Here is a 25,737-nt window from a genome sequence, read left to right as displayed (position 1 = left end):
CATTGAACTTCTATCAAGCTTTCGTGTCGGGAGAATTTTATTGCTCGTTTTAATCAAATATAAATTATTGTTCAACAATGGTACTAAAAAATTTATTAGAATATAACATAAATTTTAAATTAAAAATTTCCTTTTTTGTGATTATTCTAAAACAATATTATTATTAATTGCTCTTAATTAATTATTAAAAAAAAATGATTTAAAACGATTCAACCCATGCAAAATGTATATCTATATATTTGTTAAGTTTATGTCTTATATATATTTGTTAAGTTTATATCTTTTTTAATCGCTTTGAGCCTTTTTTTTGAGTCATTTGGAATCTTTTCAAATCTCTTTTTCTAATCAGGGAATGTAACAATATTTTTCCCCGTGGCAAAAATATATACCGGAGGCGGAGATACCGGTCGGGTAGAATTAAGTACGCTCGCCCTGAAAATAAATAAATTAGCCCGATGACACACAAGCTAAGTTAGAAATCCCGTTACGCGCCAGGCAATTTTTCTAAAATTGCCAAAATTCCAAAAAAGCCGCACCGAGCGATCAATTAGTGATTAGAAATTATTGTGATAGAAAAATAAAAAATAGAAATAAATGCTAATCGATGGAAAATAATGCTAAATTTCCAAATGATAAATATTTCACATAGGTAAAAGATTACGGTAGATTATAACATCGAGCACAAAATTATTAATAAAAGAAAATTAAACAAAAATGAAAAGAAATTTAGAAAACAAAAAGTAATTATAATAGAAGCCTAACCCAGGAAAAACGGATTGGATCTTGCCATATATAAACAGATATGCTTTAGCAGATCTGGCGAGATCTTTAAATTGTCTCTATCTGACGAGATCTAGCCAGATATAATCAGATCTGACCAGATTGTTAAATTGCCCGGGTAAAAAAGATTATATATACTCATACATAATTATATACGAAAAATGGCCCTATATAATTATATAGAATTATTTCCGTAAAAAAAAAAAAAAAAAAAAAAAAAAACGGCGAGCGCGGGAATCGAACCAGGGACCCGAAGCTTGTTATTATAAATTTCAAACCATTGAGAAAATATAAACAACAATTAATGTAATGTAATCCGAGGATCAAGGACCATGAAAAAAGTCAATACTAAATTTTTTGGCGCTAAAATAAAAATTTAGTATTGACTTTTTTCATGATCCTTGATCCTCGGATTACATTAAATTAATTTACTTCAGTGTTGGGATCGTAATAACCTTTTAAAATTATAAACAACAATTTAAAAAAATTAAATTTAATTAATTAATTAATAAATGTTAAATTGTAAATTTAACATTTATTATGTTAAATTAACACAAAAAAGTGTTAAATACACGGAAAAAAAATTGAAGGAATTTTTACTATTTCACTATCATAATTTTTATTGAATAAAATAGTTGCGGTGGACTATACTTCTTATTTTGTAATTTTTACAATCTACTATTGTAAATTTTATCCTACAAACAAGACTAGCAAGAGACTTAAAAAGTCGAATACTATAGAGCAAATTATACAATATGTGTTTGTGAACTTTACAATTCAACTATTGTAAAAATTCACAGACGGTTTTTTTAAAATAAATTTTAGGGAGGTTAGAAATTTCGTCCTATCCGGGAATCGAACACCCAGATCTCTTAGTTGGCAGCCAGAGACTCTCCCTCTACGCAGAGTAAGTTATAGGTAACTAATAGGTAATCGCTCGCTTTGCCAACTCTTTCCGTCAAGTTTGCTTCAAATTGCGGACGTAGATTGACAGTAAGTTATAGGTAAGGTGGTTATCAGGGCCTGTTCTTTAACATTTACATAAACTCGGAGTCCAGAGCTGTGCACGGCCATCACTCACACTAATTGAGAAACAATCCAATTCAACTATTGTATTTAAAATTTGTTATAGTTCTATTGGAAAGATACAAAGGCAGCACTGGAAATTTTAATATCTTACTTTTTACAATAGTAAGTTGTAAAATTTCATGAATAAATAGTAAATTTTCTTCTAAAATATTTGAAAATTAATAGTAATAAAAGTATATAGTCCAGCTTTACAATAGTTGTATCGTAAATTTTCCCAGAAATTTTAACATAAAAATTTTTAACACAAAATTTTTTGACGCAAAATTTTTTACTGCCCTGATAGAAGGATTTGTTTATAGTTAAAAATATTTGTTAATATTTAAAAAATCATTTATTAGAGACCTCTTTTTAGTCCTTAACAAATATTTTTTAGTATTTAAAAAGATTTATTAATATTTAATAAATGAATATCAGATTTATTAAATACAAATAAATCATTTTAAATGCTAAGAAATATTTGTTTAATACTAAAAAATGGTCTCTAATAAATGATTTGTTAACTATTAACAAATATTTTTTAATACAAATAAATCCTTCTATCAGTGTGTGTATGAATATCTAAATTTAAAATATTGCTGGCTAACTTAAGGACCCAATACGTAACTTTCGAGACAGGTATTCCACTATACGATACCCTTTACTCGCTACGGGATCGACTCAAAATAATAAATGTTTGGAACACAATAACTAAATAAATTATTTAAGCCAGGAGAAGACGTGGTGTGCGATAAATATTCAATCTCAATTTGTGAGCTACCAAAACCAGACGAAGACTCAAACAATTGCACCAGATCCACGCTCGACTAACACCGTTACGGATTCCCGCGTGTCTTACATTTTTTAACATTAAACATTTTCCCACCGAAGGATTATTTCCGCCGCTTGTCTATTTTACAAGCGAATTAATGTTAAAAAATGACTTGGTATCTCAGAATATTAAAATTAATAGTTTAGATATTTATTTCAGGGTTTTAAATTAAATTTTATTTTCCTCTAAAACGTCTGTTATCATCTCTGGTAAATTTGTATGTGTTAATTCAATTTAACACGTTGCACTACTGTAATGTATATATTTATATATGAAACTTGTATAACTACATCGGAGTTGTAATTAAGCAAAAGCTGCGTTATCCGGAAAAGCTGACGAAGATACGCGGAAGTATTTCAGACGAAACAGCGGAAAGCATTGCCATCATATGTTTATTTTTTGTTATGAAATTAAACCCTGCTTTTATAGCGATCTTGTACCGTCTGATAATGAATGATAATGTTAAAATATAATGTAGAATAAATCACGCTGAGTAAAGCGTGAAGAGGTAAGGTAAAAAATGAAAAGTTTACGCGAAAAAAAAATAAATTCACTCTCAAGTCTTAAGAGGTTTGAAAAATGACAGTAATCAACTTTCCTGAATAACTTAAACTATTTTTTAAGTCACGCTAAATTGAATTTTATTACCAACATATTATTCAAATATCGGGTAATTTATTTAATGGTTGGTTTTTTTTAATAAAACGAAAGAAATAACACCACTAATACCTACAAATTTACAACTATTTAATTTGCATTGAGGGTCGTTAAAAGCAACCCCTCTTATTTTATAATACTTCCTTGAACTTTTATCTTGATGAATATATTATACAAATAAGCACGCTTCATTCGTTACATTAATCATCAATGAATTATTTTAATATCTTTCAAATTAGTGTCATAGTAATAGATTTGAAAAAAAAAAATTTTTTTTCTGTAGAAATTTGATGAACAATTTTCTAAAGTACATTATCTAGATTATTAAAAGAATAAGAAAAATTTTGTCTCCAGAATAGTCATATAATAAGATCGGTTTTTTTTTTTACTGAAATTTAGTGTTATTGCAAAGGTCTTGATTTGAATTTGTGCCTTTTCAAGGTTTCATATCATTCTCACCAATAGTCAATTTATGATGATAAGTATTTAGGTTGCATTCGAAAATGCTTTATCTCTAGACACATAATTAAGAAATGACCTTGTATCTTGTGAAATATTGACATTTTTTAAGATATAAGCTCATCCCGATATTACACTCATCAAGACCTTTCATTTGAGTACTCACATCATTTTTTCATATATTTATATATATTATATATGTATATGTATATATGAAAAATATATCAAAATGCATGTGGATACTCAAATGAAAGCTCTTGATGAGTGTAACATCGAGATGAGCTTATATCTTTAAAAATGTCAATAATTAAGAAATGTCCTTGTATCTTGTGAAATATTGAGATTTTTAAAGATATAAGCTCATCTTGACGTTACACACGGAAAAAAGAAAACTCGAAAAATTACAGTATATAATGCAACGTGGCGCTCCGTGATGAAAACTGGAAAAATTACAGTTTCAGATTGTAATTATTACATATTTTATAAAAATTACATTGTAGAATGTAATATTTACATTGAAAGCTCTGAATATTAAATTAAAAAATTGAATTTAGAAAAATGTCATTTCAAATTGTAATTTTTCTAATTTTGATTACGACGGGACCGATTTTACATTTTATACTGTAATTTTTCGAGTTTTCTTTTTTCCGTGCACTCATTAAGACCTTTCATTTGAGTACCCACATCAATTTTTCATATATTTATATATATTATATATATATATATATATATATATATATATATATATATATATATATATATATATATATATATATATATATGTATATATGAAAAATATATCAAAAATGCATGTGGGTACTCAAATAAAAGCTCTTGATGCGTATAACATCGAAATGAGCTTATATCTTTAAAAACGTCAATGGTTAAGAAAGTACAGTGCAATTTAACAAATATCTTCTGAAATTTTAACATTTTTGAAGATATAAGCTCATCCCAACCTTACACTCATCGAGACGTTTCATTTGAGTACCCACATCAATTTTTTATATATTTATATATATTATATATATGTATATATGAAAAATATTTCAAAATGCATGTAGGTACTCAAATGAAAGCTCTTGATGAGTGTAACATCAGGATGAGCTTATATTTTTAAAAACGTCAATAATTAAAAAAGTACAGTGCAATTAAACAAGTCATTATTTAATAAAGCAAAATTTTATTTATTTATAGTTCACAAGTCACACAATAGTGACTGCAAAGTTGCTAGTAAATTCCTCAAAGAATTAAAATATTTTCAATTATTCACCATAAATTATTTTTTAACTTTATAAAAATTATTAATGAATATCTTGATGAAATAATATCAATAACAATTTCAGAAAATAAAATAAAATCTATTGACATTTAGATACCAACCATATAATACCGCGAGAAAAATCTAATTCGATAGAGAGTATAACGTAGTTAAATTTACCGGTGACATTAAACGGACAGATATACAGATGAAAAAATAAAATCCAACATATTTTATATATACATAACACCAAAAGTTAAATGTTACTGACAGACAGAGTATAAAGTTCTCTTTTGATTTTGACTTTTGACTCTTCAAAGTTGAGCTTTAACAAAAAAAAACTGACATTCTCTGCTTTACGCTTCCAACAAAAATATAACTGAATAAATTGAAATAAAAAGAGGGTTTAAAACTTTTTAAATATTCACAGACTCATTAAAAGCAAAACACCCTGGAACTTTTTTAGAGAACTCCGAGCTCCAGACAGATACTTTTTCCGTAGTTTATAGTATTACAAAAAAGCATAAATAAAATAAAAAAAAATAATGAGGAAAAAAATCGCGTCATTAAAATAATTTAAAATAATCATAATAAAAAAAATAAAACTTAATGACGCAATTACAAGGGTTAACTCGTATTATATCCACATCTATTCTATATACGTATATAGAGTAACATAGAGAAGAAAATAACGACGAAATGTTAACTGGCAATTTCGAGTCCCTAATAACACGACTAATCCCATTAAAAGAGGAAACCGGGTGCCCCAAGTAGTACCAACGTCGATCAACCCTCGTAGGCATTAAAAATCATGGTAACGTTATCTTACCGGTGGAATAATGCAGGTCCAAATATATTAGACTGTATACACAGAAGATACAAGCATGGCATATGCCCATCGGCATAGCTAAGTATGATGACGCTTTTTGTGAGGGGTGTCTATAGGATATGAATCCCCAACAAGGGGTTGAAGAGCGAATATGCTTCAAGAGAGTATAGTAGGGAACGCATCATCATTTCTCCCTTGCCCTTTCCCTGTTCCAAGGATAGCTTGCTCCCCATCTCATTACTATATACATAGCACTGAGCTAAAATTTCGCATCATTGCTCAAAAAGGATATTTTAATTTCGGAACAACCCTCGGGTACCATATTCACGGACCCCATTGGTCTCATTCTTCATCGGGGCGGGTCTGGACATCTTTGGGGTAGCGCTTCTTTTAGTTGCTACGGGGGTAGCTAAAATGAATGCACTTTTTTGTATTAGCTTGCATAAATCAAAAATTCCTATTTCTTTATAGAGTTTTAATTTTAAATTATCTTTTAGTTATTTTTAACAAAACCAAAACAACAATATCAAATACTGCAAAGCAAATATTATTAGATGCTTTTATATTCACAACTTTTTGCATCTCTTTAAAATTATATGGCTTAACTAAGAATATTAAAATTATTCATGTTTCTGACACTAAATAGTGCAATCTCCAATATGTCTCTTAGCGAGATCTATTTATTATAGCTAGCTAAGATAAAATTAATATTATTTATTATAATTATGTTACAATTTTTTTGTTGTATTTTTTAACCTGTATTAACATTTATGTAACTTTTGTTTGTGGAAAAGTAAAAATAAACTACTAAAGGTATTTTCATGACCGAATTGTATATATATAATGAGTGTTTTTTTCATGCCGTCTAGGTCAAATAACTAGTAGATGTTGTTCAAGTCAAGAGATGGATACTTCCATCTTCCCTTATTGGTTGAGAGATATCCTCTCTGTACACTGATAGAAGGATTTATTTGTATTAAAAAAATATTTGTTAATAGTTAACAAATCATTTATTAGAGACCATTTTTTAGTATCAAACAAATATTTCTTAGTATTTAAAATGATTTGTTTGTATTTAATAAATCTGATATTCATTTATTAAATATTAATAAATCTTTTTAAATACTAAGAAATATTTGTTAAGGACTAAAAAGTGTTCTCTAATAAATGATTTGTTAAATATTAACAAATATTTTTAACTATAAACAAATCCTTTTATCAGTGTACATAAGTTCGATGGAAATCCATCAAACTTGAATACTAGTAAAGCTGTAAGCTTGTAGTATCCATTCGAGTACTAAAGATGTTAATTAATTGAAAGAAATGAAAGAAATTATTTTGAATGAGAGTAAAGACAGACTTTCGAAAAAAATAAATGGGGTTGGTTGCCAAGCCAGGAATCGAACCTGGATCTCCCTGATTGACCTTAACAACATCTACTAGTTATTTGACCTAGACGGCATGAAAAAAACACTCATTATGTGTAAAAATAAACTTTTCAAAAAAAAAAAAAAAAAAAAAAGCAAATATTATTTACAAACGGCCACGTTTATCTTAGTTTTTAAGATGTATAAATGTAAATACTTAGACTTAAGGCTAACATATATTTATTTAGGTTTTTTTAAAAAATTTTTACCTAAAGAAAAACAATAACTAAACATGTAAAAATTATATAAATTTATAATAACAAACAATATTTGATACAATTAAGCAAAACTCGTGAGGAATTGTAAACGTATTATACATTGAATTACAATAGCACTTAAAATCATGCAATTGCAAGAACTGATGTACAAATTTAAATATGTCAATGAATATCTTTAAATATAAAATGTAAGTATTAGCTTGCATAAATCAAAAATTCCTATTTATAGAGTTTTAATTTTAAATTATTTTTTAGTTATATTTTATTTTAGATGGAAAAATAAATTGTAAATACGAGATTATTTATGAAAAATATAAGCCATCATAATTGCAGTCTGTATAAATATTGAAATTGAAACTTAACCTGGGGAGTAAGTTTGAAGGATTTTGCCATTTACGTCACTATTGTTTGCACAGCCATTTAGAAGCCGGGTGAAGTGAAAAGTATTATATGGAGCTTGCAATGGAACACTTTGAAAGCGGAAAGAAAACTTGGAAAATAATAAGACTTTAAGTTACTTTGTGTGAGTTGGTTTGTTGTCGAGTTTAGAAATATTTGTGTATATTTTTTTAATGCTGGTGAAGTATTACTTATTGACGAAATTGTTGGTTGAGAAATTTGATAAAAAGTACAATATTTTATATAAATTATAAATTGTCATCTTTGGTTATATATTTTTACAGAGGAATTTTTTTTTATTTTTTCGCATTTTCAAAAAAATTAGAATGAAAATATTGGGTAATTATTTACAAGTGGGGTCCACCATTTTAATTTTCAATTTTTTGAACAAAATTTTTATTTGATGAAAAATTCATAAAAAAATAAATAATTAAAAAAAAAAAGAAAAGTTGATTATCACAATTTTAACAAATTTTCAAAAAAATTTATAAATTTTTTATAAAATTGTGATATTTAACTTTTTTTTTAATTGTTCGTTTCTTTACATAATTTTCAAAAAAATATATATCAAAAAAAGATAAAATAGTAATTTTATCCAAAAACATGAAAGCTAAAATTTTTTTTCAACTTTTGAAGGCAAAAATTTTTTTTTTTCTTTTACGACATTTTTCATCACAAATACGCCGTAAAAACAAGCAGAATAAAAGAAAATTAAAAAATGTTAATTTTTCACCTAGCTATGGCCAAAAATAGGGTGGACCCCACTTGTAAATAATTACCAAATTTTGAACAATATCAAAAAAATTTTGACTAAATTTTAATTAAAAAATGACGAATTTAAAAGTGTTCAAAAATTTTCTATTGATTTTATAAAAAAAAAAAATGGGAAGCAAGGTTATTCTGATAAAACAATTTTTTAATTTAGTAAAACATGTGTCCGATGCTAAGTAAAATTTTCCTCGAGATTGGAAAGGATAATATCGGGTATATAAGATAAAACTGGAAAATCGGATCGAGATAACACCAAAAGTTTACTTCAGAATAAGCCACCATGTAAACAAACATCACTTTCTTATCAAACTAACTTTGATGAGTTTTTAAATAATCTTAAAATGTGATGAAAAACCTGTTGAAAATTCCGTCGGATTAATTACGTTCTTAAATATACAATGAGCAATGAGAAAGTTTAATTTTATGAATTTATAATATTATCTTATTGAAGAGAAAAGAAGGTAATATATATTACCTTTTTTTTTAGAAATAATTATCGAGAATAAAGCGAGTAGTAAAATGTAAGAATAAGAAAAGTGTAAGAAAGGTGTAAGTAAGAAAGTGAAAAAGGATAAAAATAAAAAGACGGATAGGAAGTAAAGGGGAATTTCGGGTCGGGTTTTAAAAAAAAGGCAAGTCACGAACTAAACCGTATCCTAGGTTTGCGTTACTCCTTTGAATTCTCAATAGAAATCCTTTTTCCCTACGGCGAGGAATGGCCCTCACTGTTCTACTGTGCTCGTATTTGGTAGAAATTAGCTCGGCTCATTTCATCTTACAAACGCACAAGAAAAAAAGTGGACTCTCTTTCCAAATAATCCTAAAAGAGCACAATGAATTTTCTATCTTACTTCTGGTTTTTCGACTCTTTTAGAAGTGAATCGTACGGAGCTCTCCAATAAAGGAGGATGAATTAGATCTCGTGTGTGTAATACAGTCTATAAATAGTACGGGGTTTAAATTTGTGTGGAAGATCCATATCCATTGAGAAAAACCGATCGGTCAGTCATGAAAAAATTCAAAAGCATACTAGACATAAAGAAGCTCAAGAAAATGATCATGGGAATAGCAAATACGATTTTGGTTTATTTATTTTTTAATCTTCAGCTACTTATTTTTAAGTCGTTTTGTTACATCACTCTCGACTCTCTCTATAATATGTAATTCCTGCTTTTCAGAATAATATAAAGCGCGGATTTTATTTTTATTTAGATACACTTACAATGCGCGACGCTGTTTGTATATTTATATGTTTATATTATTTACACAAAAGTTGTACAAATTGATCACCAAAAAAATGAATGCATATAAAAAATAAACTATAAAGATGAGATAGTCGCGAAAATCCTTTCATTTTTCATCGAAGCGTGAAGCGCCTTTATTGTACTTGTATTTCCAGTACAAAAAGATGTGTCTATGTCGATCGACGTAGAGCAACAATCGACATATCAACAACTCTTGGGTTACTCTTCGATCCAAAGAGGACTGCCGTCCAATCCCCTTTTTCATATTATATCTCCTATCCCGAGAAGAAAACGGTAAAGGATTTTATGTGTTCAAACACCCAACTTTCTGCTTTATGTGTATACTTATTTTATTTTATTACGATGTTTTCATATCTGTACCCTAATCTATTTTTATTTTCAATCTACTTTTGTATTTTTCTTCGATGTATATATCGATAAGTTTTGTTTGTTTATCAAATAAATATAAATACTTACATTAAATTTTGTTTTTAGAGACATTAAAGCCAAAAAATCAATTATTGCACGCCTCATAAGCGAAGCGGATGAGGTTGTGCTCTACTTTCGCCTTACAATAATCAAGCGATTTCTTGAACCACACAGTAAAAAATTTTGCGTCAATGCGTCGAAAAAATTTGTGTTGAAAATTTTTATGTTAAGTATTTAACACTTTTTTGTGTCAATTTAACACTTTTCTGTGTTAATTTAACACATAAAAGTGTTTTTTTTGACGCAATGAGGCAAAATTTTTTACTGTGTAAAATTGTTTAAATTTAATAGTTTAATAGATTAAATTTTTAAGTATTTAATACTTTTTAACTTCCCGCTAAGAAAATTTAAAATTTTCAAAAATCGGGAAGTTATTGTTTTCGACCCGTTTTTCGAAAATCGAGTTTTCATCAGATCTCGACGTTTTGAGGTCCTAGGAAGCTTTCCTGACTATTTCCGCGGTGATGTCACCGTGTCTGTATGTATGTGTGTTTTTTTTTTTTTTTTTTTTTTTTTTTTGTAGGGGGGGGAATCCTTTTTACGGATTCTAGGCATAGCTGTTTGGCCTGGATATGTGGCGACTCGACGCAGCGTCATACTAACTCGACACTAACGCCCCTACCCACTAAACCCTAAACCCCTTTCTCTTCTATCCTCTGATCCCCCATGGTACCGCCGTAAGGCATTTCTTCGCGGGGGGAGGAATTAGCTGCCGCTCTTCCTTCTGGTGGCTAAGATGTTTTTTATTTCTATCTCCCTTCTAGTTTCTGTTTTCTGCTCTTTTTCTCTCGATGGACCGCAACTCTGTAAGCACTTCAGTGGCAAAGGTGCTCGTAGCGTTCCAGACAGCTTCTGATGACAGCATTTCTTCTACTATTGTCTCCGGTTGAATTCTCTTTTTTAGAATCTTCTCTAATTCATCGCGCTGTTGGTTAAAACGAGGACATGCAAAGATCACGTGCTCCACGTCTTCAGCGACACCTGGGCAGGATGGGCACTCCGGAGAATCGTCGTGCTTAAAGCGGTGAAGATAGGCTCGGAAGCAGCCGTGTCCTGACAACATCTGCGTAAGGTAGTAGTTAACCTCTCCATGACTCCGGTTCAGCCAGTCGTCGATCCTCGGTATAAGACGATACGTCCATCTTCCTTTTTCTGCAACGTCCCACTGGAGCTGCCATCGGTCGAAGCTGTTTTGCCGTTCTTCAGTTCTGAGCTCTTCAGCTGTATGTATGTGTGTGTGTGTGTGTGTGTGTGTGTGTGTGTGTGTGTGTGTGTGTGTGTGTGTGTGTGTGTGTGTGTGTAAATCTCTCATAACTTTTGAACGGATCATCCGATTCGATCGAAATAAGCGGCGTTCTGAAGAGTTCCTTTGCCCCTAGAATTCTGATACAAATTTACAGAATTTGAGTCGATCAATTTTGAGAAATCTCAAAAATAAAATTTCCAAAAATTTTTTTGAAATATCTTTTAAACGGCTGAACCGATCAATACCAAAAACTAATCAGCTCTTAACCTTAAAAAACCACGTCGATTGCCACCAACCCAGTCAAAGTCGGTTGATTTGTTCGTGAGATATCGTTGTCGAAAAAAATGTTTTTTTCAGAATTTCTATAAAATTTTTAGTCTGACCAGTTTACGCTTGAAGATTTTTTAAAGAACTTGGAAAACTGCGTTGAATGCCGTTAACTTCGAGAAAATCGGTTAATTCATTCAAAAGTTATTGCGGTTTGAAAATTCAAAAAATAGTATTCTATAAAACTTCCATTAGCCTTTTGAGCTCGAAGAGCTCAAAAGCACAGAATAGCGATTTATTTGAGCTCTGAGAGCTCAAAATTACACAAAAATTATATTTTTGAGCTCAAAGAGCTTAAAAAATAAGTGAATTGTTGAGCACTTAGGTATGGAGGTAGCGGGAAGTTGCAGGGATGTTGCATGGCCTTTAGGGTCAACCGTTTTCCTAATTTTTTGTGTTAATTTAACACTTTTCTGTGTTAATTTAACACAATAAATGTTAAATTTACACATAAAAGTGTTAAATATTTAACACAAAATTTTTTGACGTAATGAAGCAAAATTTTTTACTGTGTAAAATTGTCTCTATTTATTTTCTATCACCCTTGTAAACAATATTTACATATAAATGTAATGGAAAAACACTAGTTTCAACACTTATGACATTTTTAAAAGACATTTTGCTTTTTAAATAAATAAAAAAAATGTTTAAAAAAATGAATCCGTGGACGTCCGGGTGTCAAATGTATGTATGAAACCGGTGTGATCACGATAACTTCTGAAAAACTTAACTGGTCAAGGCCATTTATTTTTTATAAGCTTCAGTATGATTTAAAACTAAGTCCTTTCGAAGATCACGGTGTAATTCAATTTAGTTTATTTATAATCAGCAATAAACTAAAAATCCACTAATCGTTTGTATATCTATATCTATGTAAATAAGGTTCGTTTACAATACATGTGCAGTACCTTTTTATTTTTTTTTTGAGTGGATAATGGCGCGAAAGATTTAAATGTATTTTTTATATTTTATTTTAATTAATTTTATAATGGAAAATGAGATTATGAGGCTTGCACTTTTGGATTTTACAAACTTTTTAAAAATTTTTAAAGGTTTGATATTTTTATGTTAAAAAATTTAATCAATTTCATAAAATTCATTAAATTATATTGAAAATTTTTCCTCTGATCTCGACTCGTGGTATCAAATAGCGAAAGGAGCATTAACATTTATCAAATATCACAAATTGCTGACCAACCCACTGAATTATTTTCAACAAATTACACAAATAAATACCACTCGTACTTGAAAATATATATGATCCATTATTATTATAATGACAAATGGAAACTCAAAACTAACAAAAAAAAAAAAAAAAAAACTAAAATTTATGAATCACTGATGTTCTCGGAAAAACATATAAATATAAAATATATATGAATGAAAATCCAGGAGTATAATATAAAATATGTGTATGAATAAAGTAGCAAGCTGATGATAATAATAAGATGGGCGGCATAGCCATTCCCATTGATGGAAAAATTTTGGGTCAGTCTACCGATATTCATTGTTCGTAACAATAGGTTGGCAACTCAAAAGTAGCAACTTAGGATCATCCTACCGTGGATCATTCGATAATTTCAGAGTTTAGCTGTGGACCCCAGAGCCACCCCTCTTTAGCATTATCCGGCGTGGTACTTGATGATGTTTTGACACGCGCGAAAGAGGCCTTGTAACGTAACGCGAGCTCCATATATACCTCACGGCTTGTTAACCACGATGAATTAAATGGCCCCTGCACTGTCTATTGGCTAGATCATACTTTATACATTCATAATATAATGTACTTATACTTATGTACTTTTGAACCTCAAAGCCGTGAGAATATCATATCATAGGACGTAATGACTCGTCCGTGAAACGCTAAGTGACGCTCATTTCATTCTTTCTTAGACTTATATTCTTACTTACTTACTTTACTTCTTTTATTTATCTTTTTCTTTCTATTCCTTATTTTACTATTACTATACCTTTTTATTCAGTAAGAACTCATCTTCATCTTCTTAAATATGTATATATATTATAACTCCCGTCTTTTCCCAGTCACTTTACAGCCTAAGCTCATTTTACGTCTTATTCTCTAACTGCTCAACTTTAAAAATACGCCTCGCGAAGCAACACTAAGATATCCGCGTTTTAGTATAATGTGCTCTTTAGTTTAAAATTTTTATTCATCATATTCTTTTTTTACTCAAGTCTAATTTTCGTCTTACTACTTTATTAGAAGCTCTCTTTTACATATTCTCACTCTTAAATGTATTCCATATTATTTCAGCATAAAATTGTGATTGGATTAATTATTTAAGTTTTGTATGAGTGAACATTTTTTCATTAAAAATTATAATCCATAAGTATAAAATTAATAAAAAATAATTTTCTTTGAGATTAAAATAATAAGATATGAGCTCTTTAACTTAAATGCTTTAAAAAAAAATTTTTTTTTAATTATTATTAATGTACTAGCAACGTTGCCGTCACTAAGTGATTGCTGTGACTTGTGAACTATAAATAAATAAAATTTTGCTTTATTAAATAAGGACTTTTATTAAATTGCACTGTATTATCTTAAATATTGACGTTTTTAAAGATATAAGCTCATCCCGATGTTACATTCATCAAGAGCTTTCATTTGAGTACCCACATGCATTTTTGATATATTTTTCATATATACATATATAAATATATAAAATATATGAAAAATTGATGTGGGTACTCAAATGAAAGGTTTCGATGAGTGTAATGTCGGGGTGAGCTTATATCTTTAAAAATGTCAATAAATCTCAAGATACAAGGTCATTTCTTAATTATTGACATTTTTAAAGATATAAGCTCATCCCGATGTTACACTCATCAAGAGCTTTCATTTGAGTACCCACATGCATTTTTGATATATTTTTCATATATACATATATATAATAAATATAAATATATGAAAAATTGATGTGGGTACTCAAATGAAAGGTCTCAATGAGTGTAATGTCGGGATGAGCTTATATCTTTAAAAATGTCAATAGTTCACAAGAAACAAGGTCATTTCTTAATTATGTATCTAGAGATAGGGCATTCTCAATGCAACCTGAACACTTATCATCATAAGTTGACTATTGGTGAGAATAATATGAAACCATGAAAGGCATAACTTCAGGTCAAGACTTTTCCAACGATATCAAATTTAACCACAAAAACCTATTTTCTCATATAAATACACCGGCCACAAAATTTTGCTTATTGTCTTAATAATGTAGATAATGTACAAATTTGTTTTAATTTTTGGAAGTAATAAACAATTTCTTTTCCCCAAATAACTGAAATATATTTTTGAAAATTGAATAAGCATTAAGAGAAAAAAAGTTTTTTATTAAATTTTTGGAACACTTCATTTTTCCCTTCCTATTCTAAATTTCTTATGTTTCCATATACTTGTTAAACATATATATTTTTGTCCTAATAGAAAAAATTTCAAAATTTTTAAGTATAATAAATTCATAAATATTTCCCTCACTTTATTCTTTATCTTCGGAACCACTATTAAATTTTTCTATCAGAAACAATAGTAACGTTTATCATAAAATTACATCATCTGATAATTGAAAATTTCCCGGGAAAAATTGAATAATCAAAGTCGAACCGGAAAAATAAAACAAGAACGCGCAATCGGTCCCTAAAGACACACACCCCTATTATTCCTCGACAGCTCTGCGAACTCTGGCTAGCTCTTCTATCCTATTACAGCATATATGCTTCACACTCTGCAAGCTGAACCACTATTCGTATCCTTTACATCCAACGTAACAACATAGTTATACAGTATATTATGTATTATATATTATATGTATACGTATATACCTTCCGCGTATTCAGGATAGATATAATGTATATATGTAGTCATCTGTGCACAGACTCTACCTTGATATCGAAACCCTCGCCACCACATACTCTACTCTATACTCCTGATGCGAACATTTTATAAATTCATCAAGTCCCACGGGAAATCCTGACAACCAAAGTCATTAATGAACGTCCAACCCTCTTCCACAAATACTATCTTCAAGATAAAAAACTACTATCTTTATTGTTATATCGGTCATTACTTTATTTATTAATTATTTCACTTAGCGTCAAATTTATATACGAAATATACTTTTTATTAAAGACTAGCTAGATACACGAAAAAAATTTGTAGTCCTTAATTTTTTGTAAATAAAATTTTAGCTCACAAAAATAAAAATTATCAATTGAAATAAAAATTTTTCTTTAAATTTCTGTTATATAATAAATTATTTTTAACAGATACAAATTACGAGGTACATTGAGAGGGACAGGGGAATGATCTATCAGATTTATGACAAAATTTGATAGGAGGGTAAGGGGATTTTAAATATTGTGATGTCACAAAGTCAAATAACATTATCTTTAAATAATTTATTTTTCGATTTATTGATTAATCGTTTTTCATGGGTGACTAATGATTTTGAAAATTTTTTAATTTGAAAATTCTAATACTGTAAAAAATTAAAATTATCTGTAATTTATACAGAAAAAAAAATTTTTAAGTTATTTTTAAGGGAGAACACCACTGTAACAATCGAAAAAAAAGAGGATTTTTGGGAATTTTTTTGACAGGGAAAATAAAGGAATTTGGGGATCGGATTTTTTTTATTTTATTAAGGGTACATTAAAGATTATTAACCTAAATTTTTATTAAAAAATATTTTATTATTACAAAGTTATTAACAATCTCGTAGTGCACTAGAAAAAATTTCCCCCTCCCTCGTCTGAAAATAAAAACTCAAATTGCTTTTTAATCAGTAAGGGTGTAGCTATCGTCGCAGGTATGCAATTTTGAAAATTTTAATTAAAAAAAAAAAATGGCGACTGATTGAAAATTTTCTCACTATTTTTACTGTTTTTTTTTTGTTTTAACCCGGATAAAAAAATCTTTAAGATAAAAATTTTTTAAATTCCGTACGTTCGACGATAACTACATCCTTACTAATTAAAAGACAATTTGGGTTTTTATTTTGAGATGATCCGTTTTTGAGTTATCGAACCGACCATGGAGAGGGAAATTTTTTCTAGTGCTCTACGAGATTGTTAATAACTTTGTAATAATTAAATATTTTTTAATAAAAATTTAGGGTAATAATTTTTAATGTACCCTTAATAAAATAAAAGAAATCCGATTCCCGAATTCCTATATTTACCCTGTCAAAAAAATTCCCGAAAATTACCTCTTTTTTTCGATCGTCACAGTAGTGTTCTCCCTTAAGCAAATAGAAATTTTCTTTAGCCAAGAAAAAATTTTTTTTTCCTTTAAAAATTTTCTTAAATTATGAAAATTAATTCTCAGATGAAACTTTTCATTCAGTAGAAAATTATCCCATTGAACGTAAAAAAAGAATTTCATCCAAATGTCAAAAAAAAAACCAGAAAAAGCGTTTACAAAATAAAAAGCATTTAGTAAAATTTTTCACTACATAAAAATAGACTTCTCTGCATCGGCATTTCACCGTCCAACAATAGCAAGTAAATTGCGACATTGACGTTACTTTGGCTACATACATAAACTGCAAACTATTCACGCTCACATCGTCGCGGTATTGCAAATTTCAGAGCAGTTTGTTCCGATAACTACATGTCTATTGATTCTCCGTACTATAAATTCATAATCCACAGATTCGATGGAATCTGGCGCCAAGTTCTGTTCAAATCCGTTGTAAACGGAGCGCCAGACTACCGACTATGTTTACTGTAAGCAGAACGGTATTTTGAGGTTGCAAAATTTTATTTAATTCTACGGTACTTCTTGTTCCTAAATTTTATATTATAACAGTAATTCATGCTTTATTTTAATGATATTAATTAATTATATTCAATTATAACAATTAATCTACTTGAAATTATCAAATTTTATCAGCACAAACTATAGCAAGCTCAAAAATTTCGATCCTGACTTTTTTTCGATGTAAAAAGTGACATGCCATAGACTAAATAATTCGAGAATGCATGGTAATCTTCCAATAGATGGGAAACTCCAGTTAAAAAAATACATTTCACAGCTTGCATCTACATCCACCAGGGTGCGCTGGAATTGTTTTTACATAAACTGTAGCTTCAAGAGGATAGTTTGCTATAAAAAATGCAGCCAACGCGAGATTTAAGTTGGTACCAATTGTAAATTTTTATTATAATTACAAAAAATACTAAAATCCGAACAAAAACAGTTTCACTGTAAAAAAAATCACGCCAAGTCCACGTTCATAAGACTATTAAGAAAAAAAATTTTCTTATTTCTTTACAAAAAGATATATAAAATAAAAAATCCAAGTAACCGATATGATTGTATTTGATTTTCGGAAATTAAAAAAAATTTTATTGTAAATTTGAAAATTAAAAAAAAAATTTTGGAACGTACTTGGTGTGCGTAATTGTGTATTTCAATTTTTTTAAAGTCCTAGAAAATAGATTTTACGAATTTCATTAAAAGTAAAATATTTTGTAACCACGCACACTAAATACGTTCCAAAATTTTTTTTTTTATTTTCAAATTTACAATAAAATTTTTTTTAATTTCCGAAAATCAAATACAATCATATCGGTTACTTGGATTTTTTAATTTTTTTATTTTATATCTTTTTGTAAAGAAATAAGAAATTTTTTTTTCTTAATAGTCTTATGAACGTGGACTTGGCGCGATTTTTTTTTACAGTGAAACTGTTTTTGTTCGGATATAATATAATAGAATATAATACACACATATGGAATCAATCATCGCGAACAAAATACACTAATATATACTAACGTAACTAAGTTACACGAAGGGTCGCGTGAGTGTACGCGTGCCACGATAATAAGGCTTTTTCATTCGTAGAGAGTATACGCGTGCTTATTAAACTTGTGCATTAGGAGTTGATGAGCTTTATTGTCGAAAAGTTCGATCCACCCTTTCCAAAACCCATAAGAGGCTTACAGGGCGTCCTAAATCCGTAAAAGATTACGCTTTTTCCGTATAAATAAAAAAGAGTATCAAAAATTAAGTATCCAGAGACTACTAAAAAACTGAATGATAAAAAAAATGTCACAGTTCACAGCTTAGAGAGCTCAGAGTAGAAACTGGACGATAGATTTTTATTTATTCCGATGCTCTTTTCAATACCAGGTGTCATTTTTATGCTATAAGCTATAACATAAACCGAGAGGTAGTTTAGTCCATAAAATCCCATAAACACGCTACTAAAAGTACTAAAGAATCTCAAAAAAGAATAGAATATCGGTCTTGCTGTAATTTTACGGCAATTTTCCAACCGAATGATCATCATAAGAGACATGATAGATCCAGGTGGCGCTGTTACCTTCTCTATTGCTCTTTTAACGTTTTTCTCTCAATACTAATTTATCTTTTTTCCTCTATAAAACATATATTTTTTTCGATATTCATTTTCATTTTTAAATTTTATTTCTTTTCTTTTTTTTTTTTTATTCTTCAAGAGCACACCAGTATAAACTCCAGTCGTCAAGATGGTGTCCCAGAACCTCCCTCGCTTCTTTTATAGGTTGTGACCTATACTACCGAATGCGCCTCGGCAACAGAAGCTCAAGTTAAAGAAGAAACGGCGGCAAAAGCGAATGACAATACATTACGCACTCAACTAAACTAAATCCATGAGTGGAGAAAAGAAAAAGGACACAAATTATTTTATTTGTAGGGTTTGCACGAGTAAAGGAAAAACACCAACCAGTAATATAACGTCAGTGGTCAATGGACTGTAATCGTATTATTCATCACGTGCTACGCGCCATTCTTTGTTGGTTTTTTTTTTATGTCATTGTCGTTGTCATTTACATTGTTATTGTTATTATTAGTATTATTATTGTGGTTACATTTGATATTGAATTCTTTTGTATTCAATAGACACTCTGACACATACTAATGCTTTATAGCGTATATATTTGATTGGAATTCCATGTGTGATTTATACTCAATTCATTTGTCAAGAGCCAAAACCCCTCGTCTAGACTTTTTTATTATGTTATTCTTAAACAAATTATTTTAACATATAAACTTATTTGTAAATTCATAAATGAACGATTTTATTACGAGAAAATTTTTTTTAAAAAGAAATCAAATGTCAAGTTTTTTTTTATGATACTAATATTACGTTATTTTTTATTTTTTTGACTTTTTACACAGAAAGAAAAAATTCTTCGTTGGAAAAATGATTTTTGTTGGCATTAAATGGCTTTAAAACTGATTAAAAAACCAATTTTTATAAATTTTTGATAAATCTGTCGTGAAATTAAGGAATTGAAAATTTTAAAAAAATTTTAAATGTTAATTTGTAGATTTATTGGAATAAATAAAATATAGTAAAACAAATAGAATAAAATTTTGCTTCATTAAATAATGACTTTTGTTAAATTGCACTGTACTTTCTTAATCATTGACATTTATAAAGATATAAGCTCATCCCGATATTATACTCATCAAGAGCTTTCATTTGAGTACCCACATGCATTTTGATATATTTTTCATATATACATATATATATAATATTTATAAATATATAAAATATATGAAAAATTGATGTGGGTACTCAAATGAAAGGTCTCAATGAGTATAATATCGGGGTGAGTTTATATCTTTAAAAATTTTAATAAATCACAAGATACAAAGTCATTTCTTAATTATTGACATTTTTAAAGAAATTAACTCATCCCGATGTTACAATCATCAGGACCTTTAATTTGAGTACCCACATGTATTTATGATATATTTTTCATATATACATGTATATAATATATACAAATATATGAAAAATTGATGTGGGTACTCAAATGAAAGCTCTTGATGAGTATAATATCTGGATGAGCTTATATCTTTAAAAATGTCAATAATTAAGATATGACTTTGAATCTTGTGTTTTATTGACATTTTTGAAGATCTAAGCTCACCCCGAAAAAAATTTGTGCTTATCAATCAAAAACTAGGTATAAAAAAAAATAGAAAAGTTAAACGTTTGTTGATAATAATAAAGGAATATAATCGAGCCGTTGAGTGTTCCATTACGGTTTGGAAAAAAAAAAATTAAAAGCCGATGGTTTTTGTTATAGAAAAGACTTTCCCTAACTTTTTCTCAGAAATGTCGAAAACTCGGTGAGATTAAATGATGACTTTGATGAAGGATGAACCTGTGGAAAGATAAGCAAAAGAATATTTTTTGTTGCAACCTACACTACCCGATACGAGCTGTCTACTCCACTTCCGGCTGATGAGGATGAGTTTTATCCGAGAAAAAGTATTGGAATTAGCAGTCGAAACTCATCCTACCCTTCTATCCTCTATCCGGTAATTTATTATTACTTGAACCTCGAACCAACAAATTTCCTCAAGTGGGAAGTGGGCGGCTATAACAAAAGTTGGTGAAAAGTGCCTCGAGATGAACAAAAGCGAATAAAATGACGATAAAAAAATTGTTAAGAATAAGATAAAAGCAAAACTTTTTTACTGCCAAGAAATACTTGAGAAAATTGAAAAATCGATAGTCGTAAACTGATCTAAACTTTCATGATAAATTATTAATACACTTACTTATGAATTTTTAAAATATCAGAGTAATATAATATAATATTTTATTTTAATTTAGTAAATAAACACTAAATACTCTACATATCCGCGGATCTACAAAGATTAAATTTGTATTTTTTATTTATTAACAAAAATAAGAGCTTTAACAATTTATGCATCGATTAATATATTTTATATTATTTATGTACTCAAAAATATTCAAATAATTCGCGCAAACTTAATAAAAAATGTAAAGTCAGTAACAGATTAAACACGAGCTGTAAGTTCTATAAAAAATCGTATCATCTTCATGACTACATCTGCTAAATACACTCCAGAATAAAGCCGATCGAAAAAGAAGGCAAGTTAACGCGCATCGAATTGTCTGAAGAGCTTGCTTCGAACAATGTTCCGTTGGTAGCCCCACTGCCATCTAAATGCAAACTAATCCCAATAAAAACAGCCCTTCAGACGATGATACAAAAGAAGACACTGGAAAAAAAAAATAGTGTTCTTATTCGTCACACTACTATCGAATTATCTTTTATCGTCGGTATAATTCTAGACCGAGAGTTGTAATTAATATAATAATATGCTTATAGAATAAAATAAAAAAAAAGTTTGGAAAATCCAAAAGTGCACAACTCATAATGCTTATTTAATTATGAAATATTAATAAAATAAAGAATGTGAAAAAAAATATACAAAACAGCTAAAATAGCACGATAATACGCAAGCGCCTCTAGTGGGATAAACGTACACAATATGTGGATGATTCTTTGTAAGGACGTCTTGAATCTAAACAAAATTGTCCAATCAAATTATTTTTGATTTTATTAGAAAAAAAAATTAACAAGGGCTACAAAACTATCAGCTTAATCATAATAAATAAACAGCCGATTTAATTTTTGCTTTTTCGATATTTGTGTATTTTTTGCCATATAACATCACAGGGGACTGTTTGCCAGGGAACTGTTTTTTTTTTATCAAATTGAGAAAAATCAAGCAAACTATTTCAATGCATTCAACTTTTCAAGTTCTCAATGAATGTTTACATTAATTAGAATAATATTAAGACTTATGGAGCCAATTTTATAAATAAGTTATCCACAGATTCGGTAGAATCTGGCGCCAAGTTCCGTTCAAATCTGCTATAAACGGAGCGCCAGACTACCGACTGTGTTTACTGTAAGCAAAACGGTATTTTGAGGTTGCAAAATTTTATTTAATTCTACGGTCCTTTTTTTCCTAAATTGTATATTATAACAGTAATTCATACTTTATTTGACTGTTATTAATTAATTATATTCACTTATAACAATTAATCTAATTGAAATTATTAAATTTAATCAGCACAAACTATAGCAACGCAAAAATTTCGATCCTGACTTTTTTTCGATGGGCAAAGTGATCTGCCACAGACTAAATAATTCGAGAATGCATAGTAATCCTTCATTAGATGGGAAAATACAGTTAAAAAAGATATTTCACAGCTTGCATCTACACCCGCCAGGGTGCGCTGGAATTATTTTTACATAAACTGTAGTTTCAAGGGGATAGTTTGCTATAAAAAATGCAACCAACGCGAGATTTAAGTTGGTACCAATTGTAAATTTTTATTATAATTACAAAAAATACTAAAATCCGAACAAAAACAGTTTCACTGTAAAAAATCGCGCCAAGTCCACGTTCATAAGACTATTAAGAAAAAAAATTTGTTTTTCTTTACAAAATATATAAAATAAAAAATAAAAATCAAGTAACCGATATGATTGTTTATGATTTTCGGAAATTAAAAAATTGTGTTATAAATTTAAAAATTAAGAAAAAAATTTTGGAACGTACTTGGTGTGCGTCATTGTGTATTCAAATTTTTTTAAAGTCCTAGTAAATAGATTTTACGAATTTCATTAAAAGTAAAATATTTTGCAACCGCGCACACTAAATACGTTCCAAAATTTTTTTTCTTAATTTTTAAATTTATAACACAATTTTTTTTAATTTCCGAAAATCATAAACAATCATATCGGTTACTTGGATTTTTTTATTTTTTTATTTTATATATTTTTGTAAAGAAAAAAACAAATTTTTTTTTCTTAATAGTCTTATGAACGTGGACTTGGCGCGATTTTTTACAGTGAAACTGTTTTTGTTCGGATAAATAAAAATAGTTATCAGGGGACTGATTTTTGAAGTGGCCCAGACACATATTTCCAGCACAAACGGTGCTTTGACACTAAATAAAATGGCGATAAAGCGCTAACAGCCCTATGGTTATTAACTCAAGGCTAGTTAGGTCCTTATAAACCTTACAAAAGGTAAAATAACACGCTGGATTTTTTTTTTTGGCTTTGAACTTCTGGCAGGGGACTGTTCTTAAAATGCCTGGGACAAACTTTGGTTTAATGAATTTAATGAAACAAATTAACTTTCGGTACTTTTTATTGAAGAAGATTGTTAGTTAACTAATTAAGTTTATAAACATTATAGACCAAATTATATATTGTGGACGAATAACTTAAAATTTAATCTTAAAGTTTTAATTTTGGGAATGGGACAGCCCAGGGGACTGTTATTTCGGTGGTTTACGAATTTATAGCAAAAAAACCAAAATTTATTTCATTTTAGTTTTCAATGCTCCAAATAGAAATATTTTTTTACTTTCATAATAAATTTTTTTTAGTAACAAAATAACAATTTTTCTAATAAAAAAATGGCTGGGACCGCAAAAAACATACTTATAGAGAATTACCCATATATAGATATACAGTCTTCTGGTTTTTGTTTTATTTTATTAATTGTTTATAAACGACACTGAATTACCTAGCCGTTCGCATTCGGTGACCTACAATTCTTTCAAAGAATTAAAAAAAAAAAAATTAACTTAATTAATGCATTTTTTCGCAAGTTACAGTGTTTCCGGAGTTTCATACATGACGGACAGAAAATTTTTTGACCTATTTTGTTGTTTTTTTCCGTTTTTATTGTACTAAATCAATTTTTAAAAAGTCTCAAATTATTCTCTATTAAATTATTTTGACAATAGTATGCAAAATATATTGATTCCGTGAACTAACAAGACTATAATAATAAAAATAGTTGCCGAAATGAGGCGAAAAAATTTTTCGATCGTAAAGCACTCTCTGATGCTTCGCATCATGAGTCGTGCAATAGTGAAAATAAGATTAATTGGATAAAATTGATGTTCAATAAAACTTCTGAAACTTTTAATAACTTTAAAATAAAACAACTTTAATAGAAAATGATTGAAAAGCCAATTAAAATGAATTTTATAGTAGAATATAGATAAAAAGTTTGGCTAAATAAACTCGTCGATTGAGAAGTATAAAAAAATATAAATTTTAACTATAAAATCTAATAAAACTAACCCGAAACTCGAGGGAGAGACAATCGATGATCAGTGATAAAAAGCAAACATAAAATCTTACTATAACTTTAATATAGAAACTCAACAAATAAGTCTTAATAAAAAAATTGCGTTATCTCGGTGGCTCGTGTCAGGTATTTTTTAGTTTCCTGTGGATGGGCGGCAGCACGCGCCGCAATCCACGCCGAGAATTGGCTATTGACTGAATTACATTCACATTGAAGCGGTCAGAATTTGATTACCAAAAATATTTATGGTTGCACACGCGCCTCTGGAGTGCTATCAGCTTAAAATCGCATTTATCATGTGCATATGTTGCATGTACATGCAATTTACACATACATCTAAAATGTACTTCTGGCTCCTTTTAATGTTTAATAGCATTAATACACAGCCTTTATGTGAAATTACACACTCGGAGATTCGTAACTTCAACATCAACGTTCTTTGTACTTAATTATTAAAACGAAAGTTAACATTTAAACTTTTCGCTTTGTAAGCTCTAATGAACTTTTAAATTCAATTAATATCGAGTGCTTTTTGCGAGAGTTTAATATTACAAACTAAATTTTAAAAACATAAAAGCACTAATAAAATTTTTTTACGCTATACACGGAAAAAAGTAAGCTGTAATAAATAACAGTCGATTTATAATAAGTAATGATCAACTGGAAAAAATTACCATTTCAAACAGTAAAATTTTGATTTTAACAATCACTTTATAATATTTATCATTTAAATGCTACAATTTATTATTTACATGGAAGAAAATACTATTTC

At 28.8% G+C, this 25,737-nt stretch overlaps 2 long non-coding RNA genes across 2 annotated transcripts in view; both read right to left on the bottom strand.

Annotated features, from left to right (window-relative positions):
• The window catches only part of LOC123269409, a 174,485-nt gene that overhangs the window by 144,323 nt on the left and 4,425 nt on the right, over window positions 1-25,737 (bottom strand). The gene's annotated exons all lie outside the window — the stretch shown is intronic.
• Window positions 1,683-23,817, bottom strand: LOC123269410. The gene is made up of 3 exons (XR_006510403.1): window positions 23,807-23,817; window positions 10,144-10,155; window positions 1,683-1,803 (listed from the first exon to the last, which is right to left on the bottom strand). It is a non-coding gene; the product is annotated as an uncharacterized LOC123269410 (long non-coding RNA).

Source organism: Cotesia glomerata, linkage group LG7, assembly GCF_020080835.1.
Source record: "Cotesia glomerata isolate CgM1 linkage group LG7, MPM_Cglom_v2.3, whole genome shotgun sequence".
NCBI classification, from domain to species: domain Eukaryota; kingdom Metazoa; phylum Arthropoda; class Insecta; order Hymenoptera; family Braconidae; genus Cotesia; species Cotesia glomerata.
Note: the sequence above shows the minus strand (reverse complement) of the source record. Positions and strands in the feature narration are given on the sequence as shown.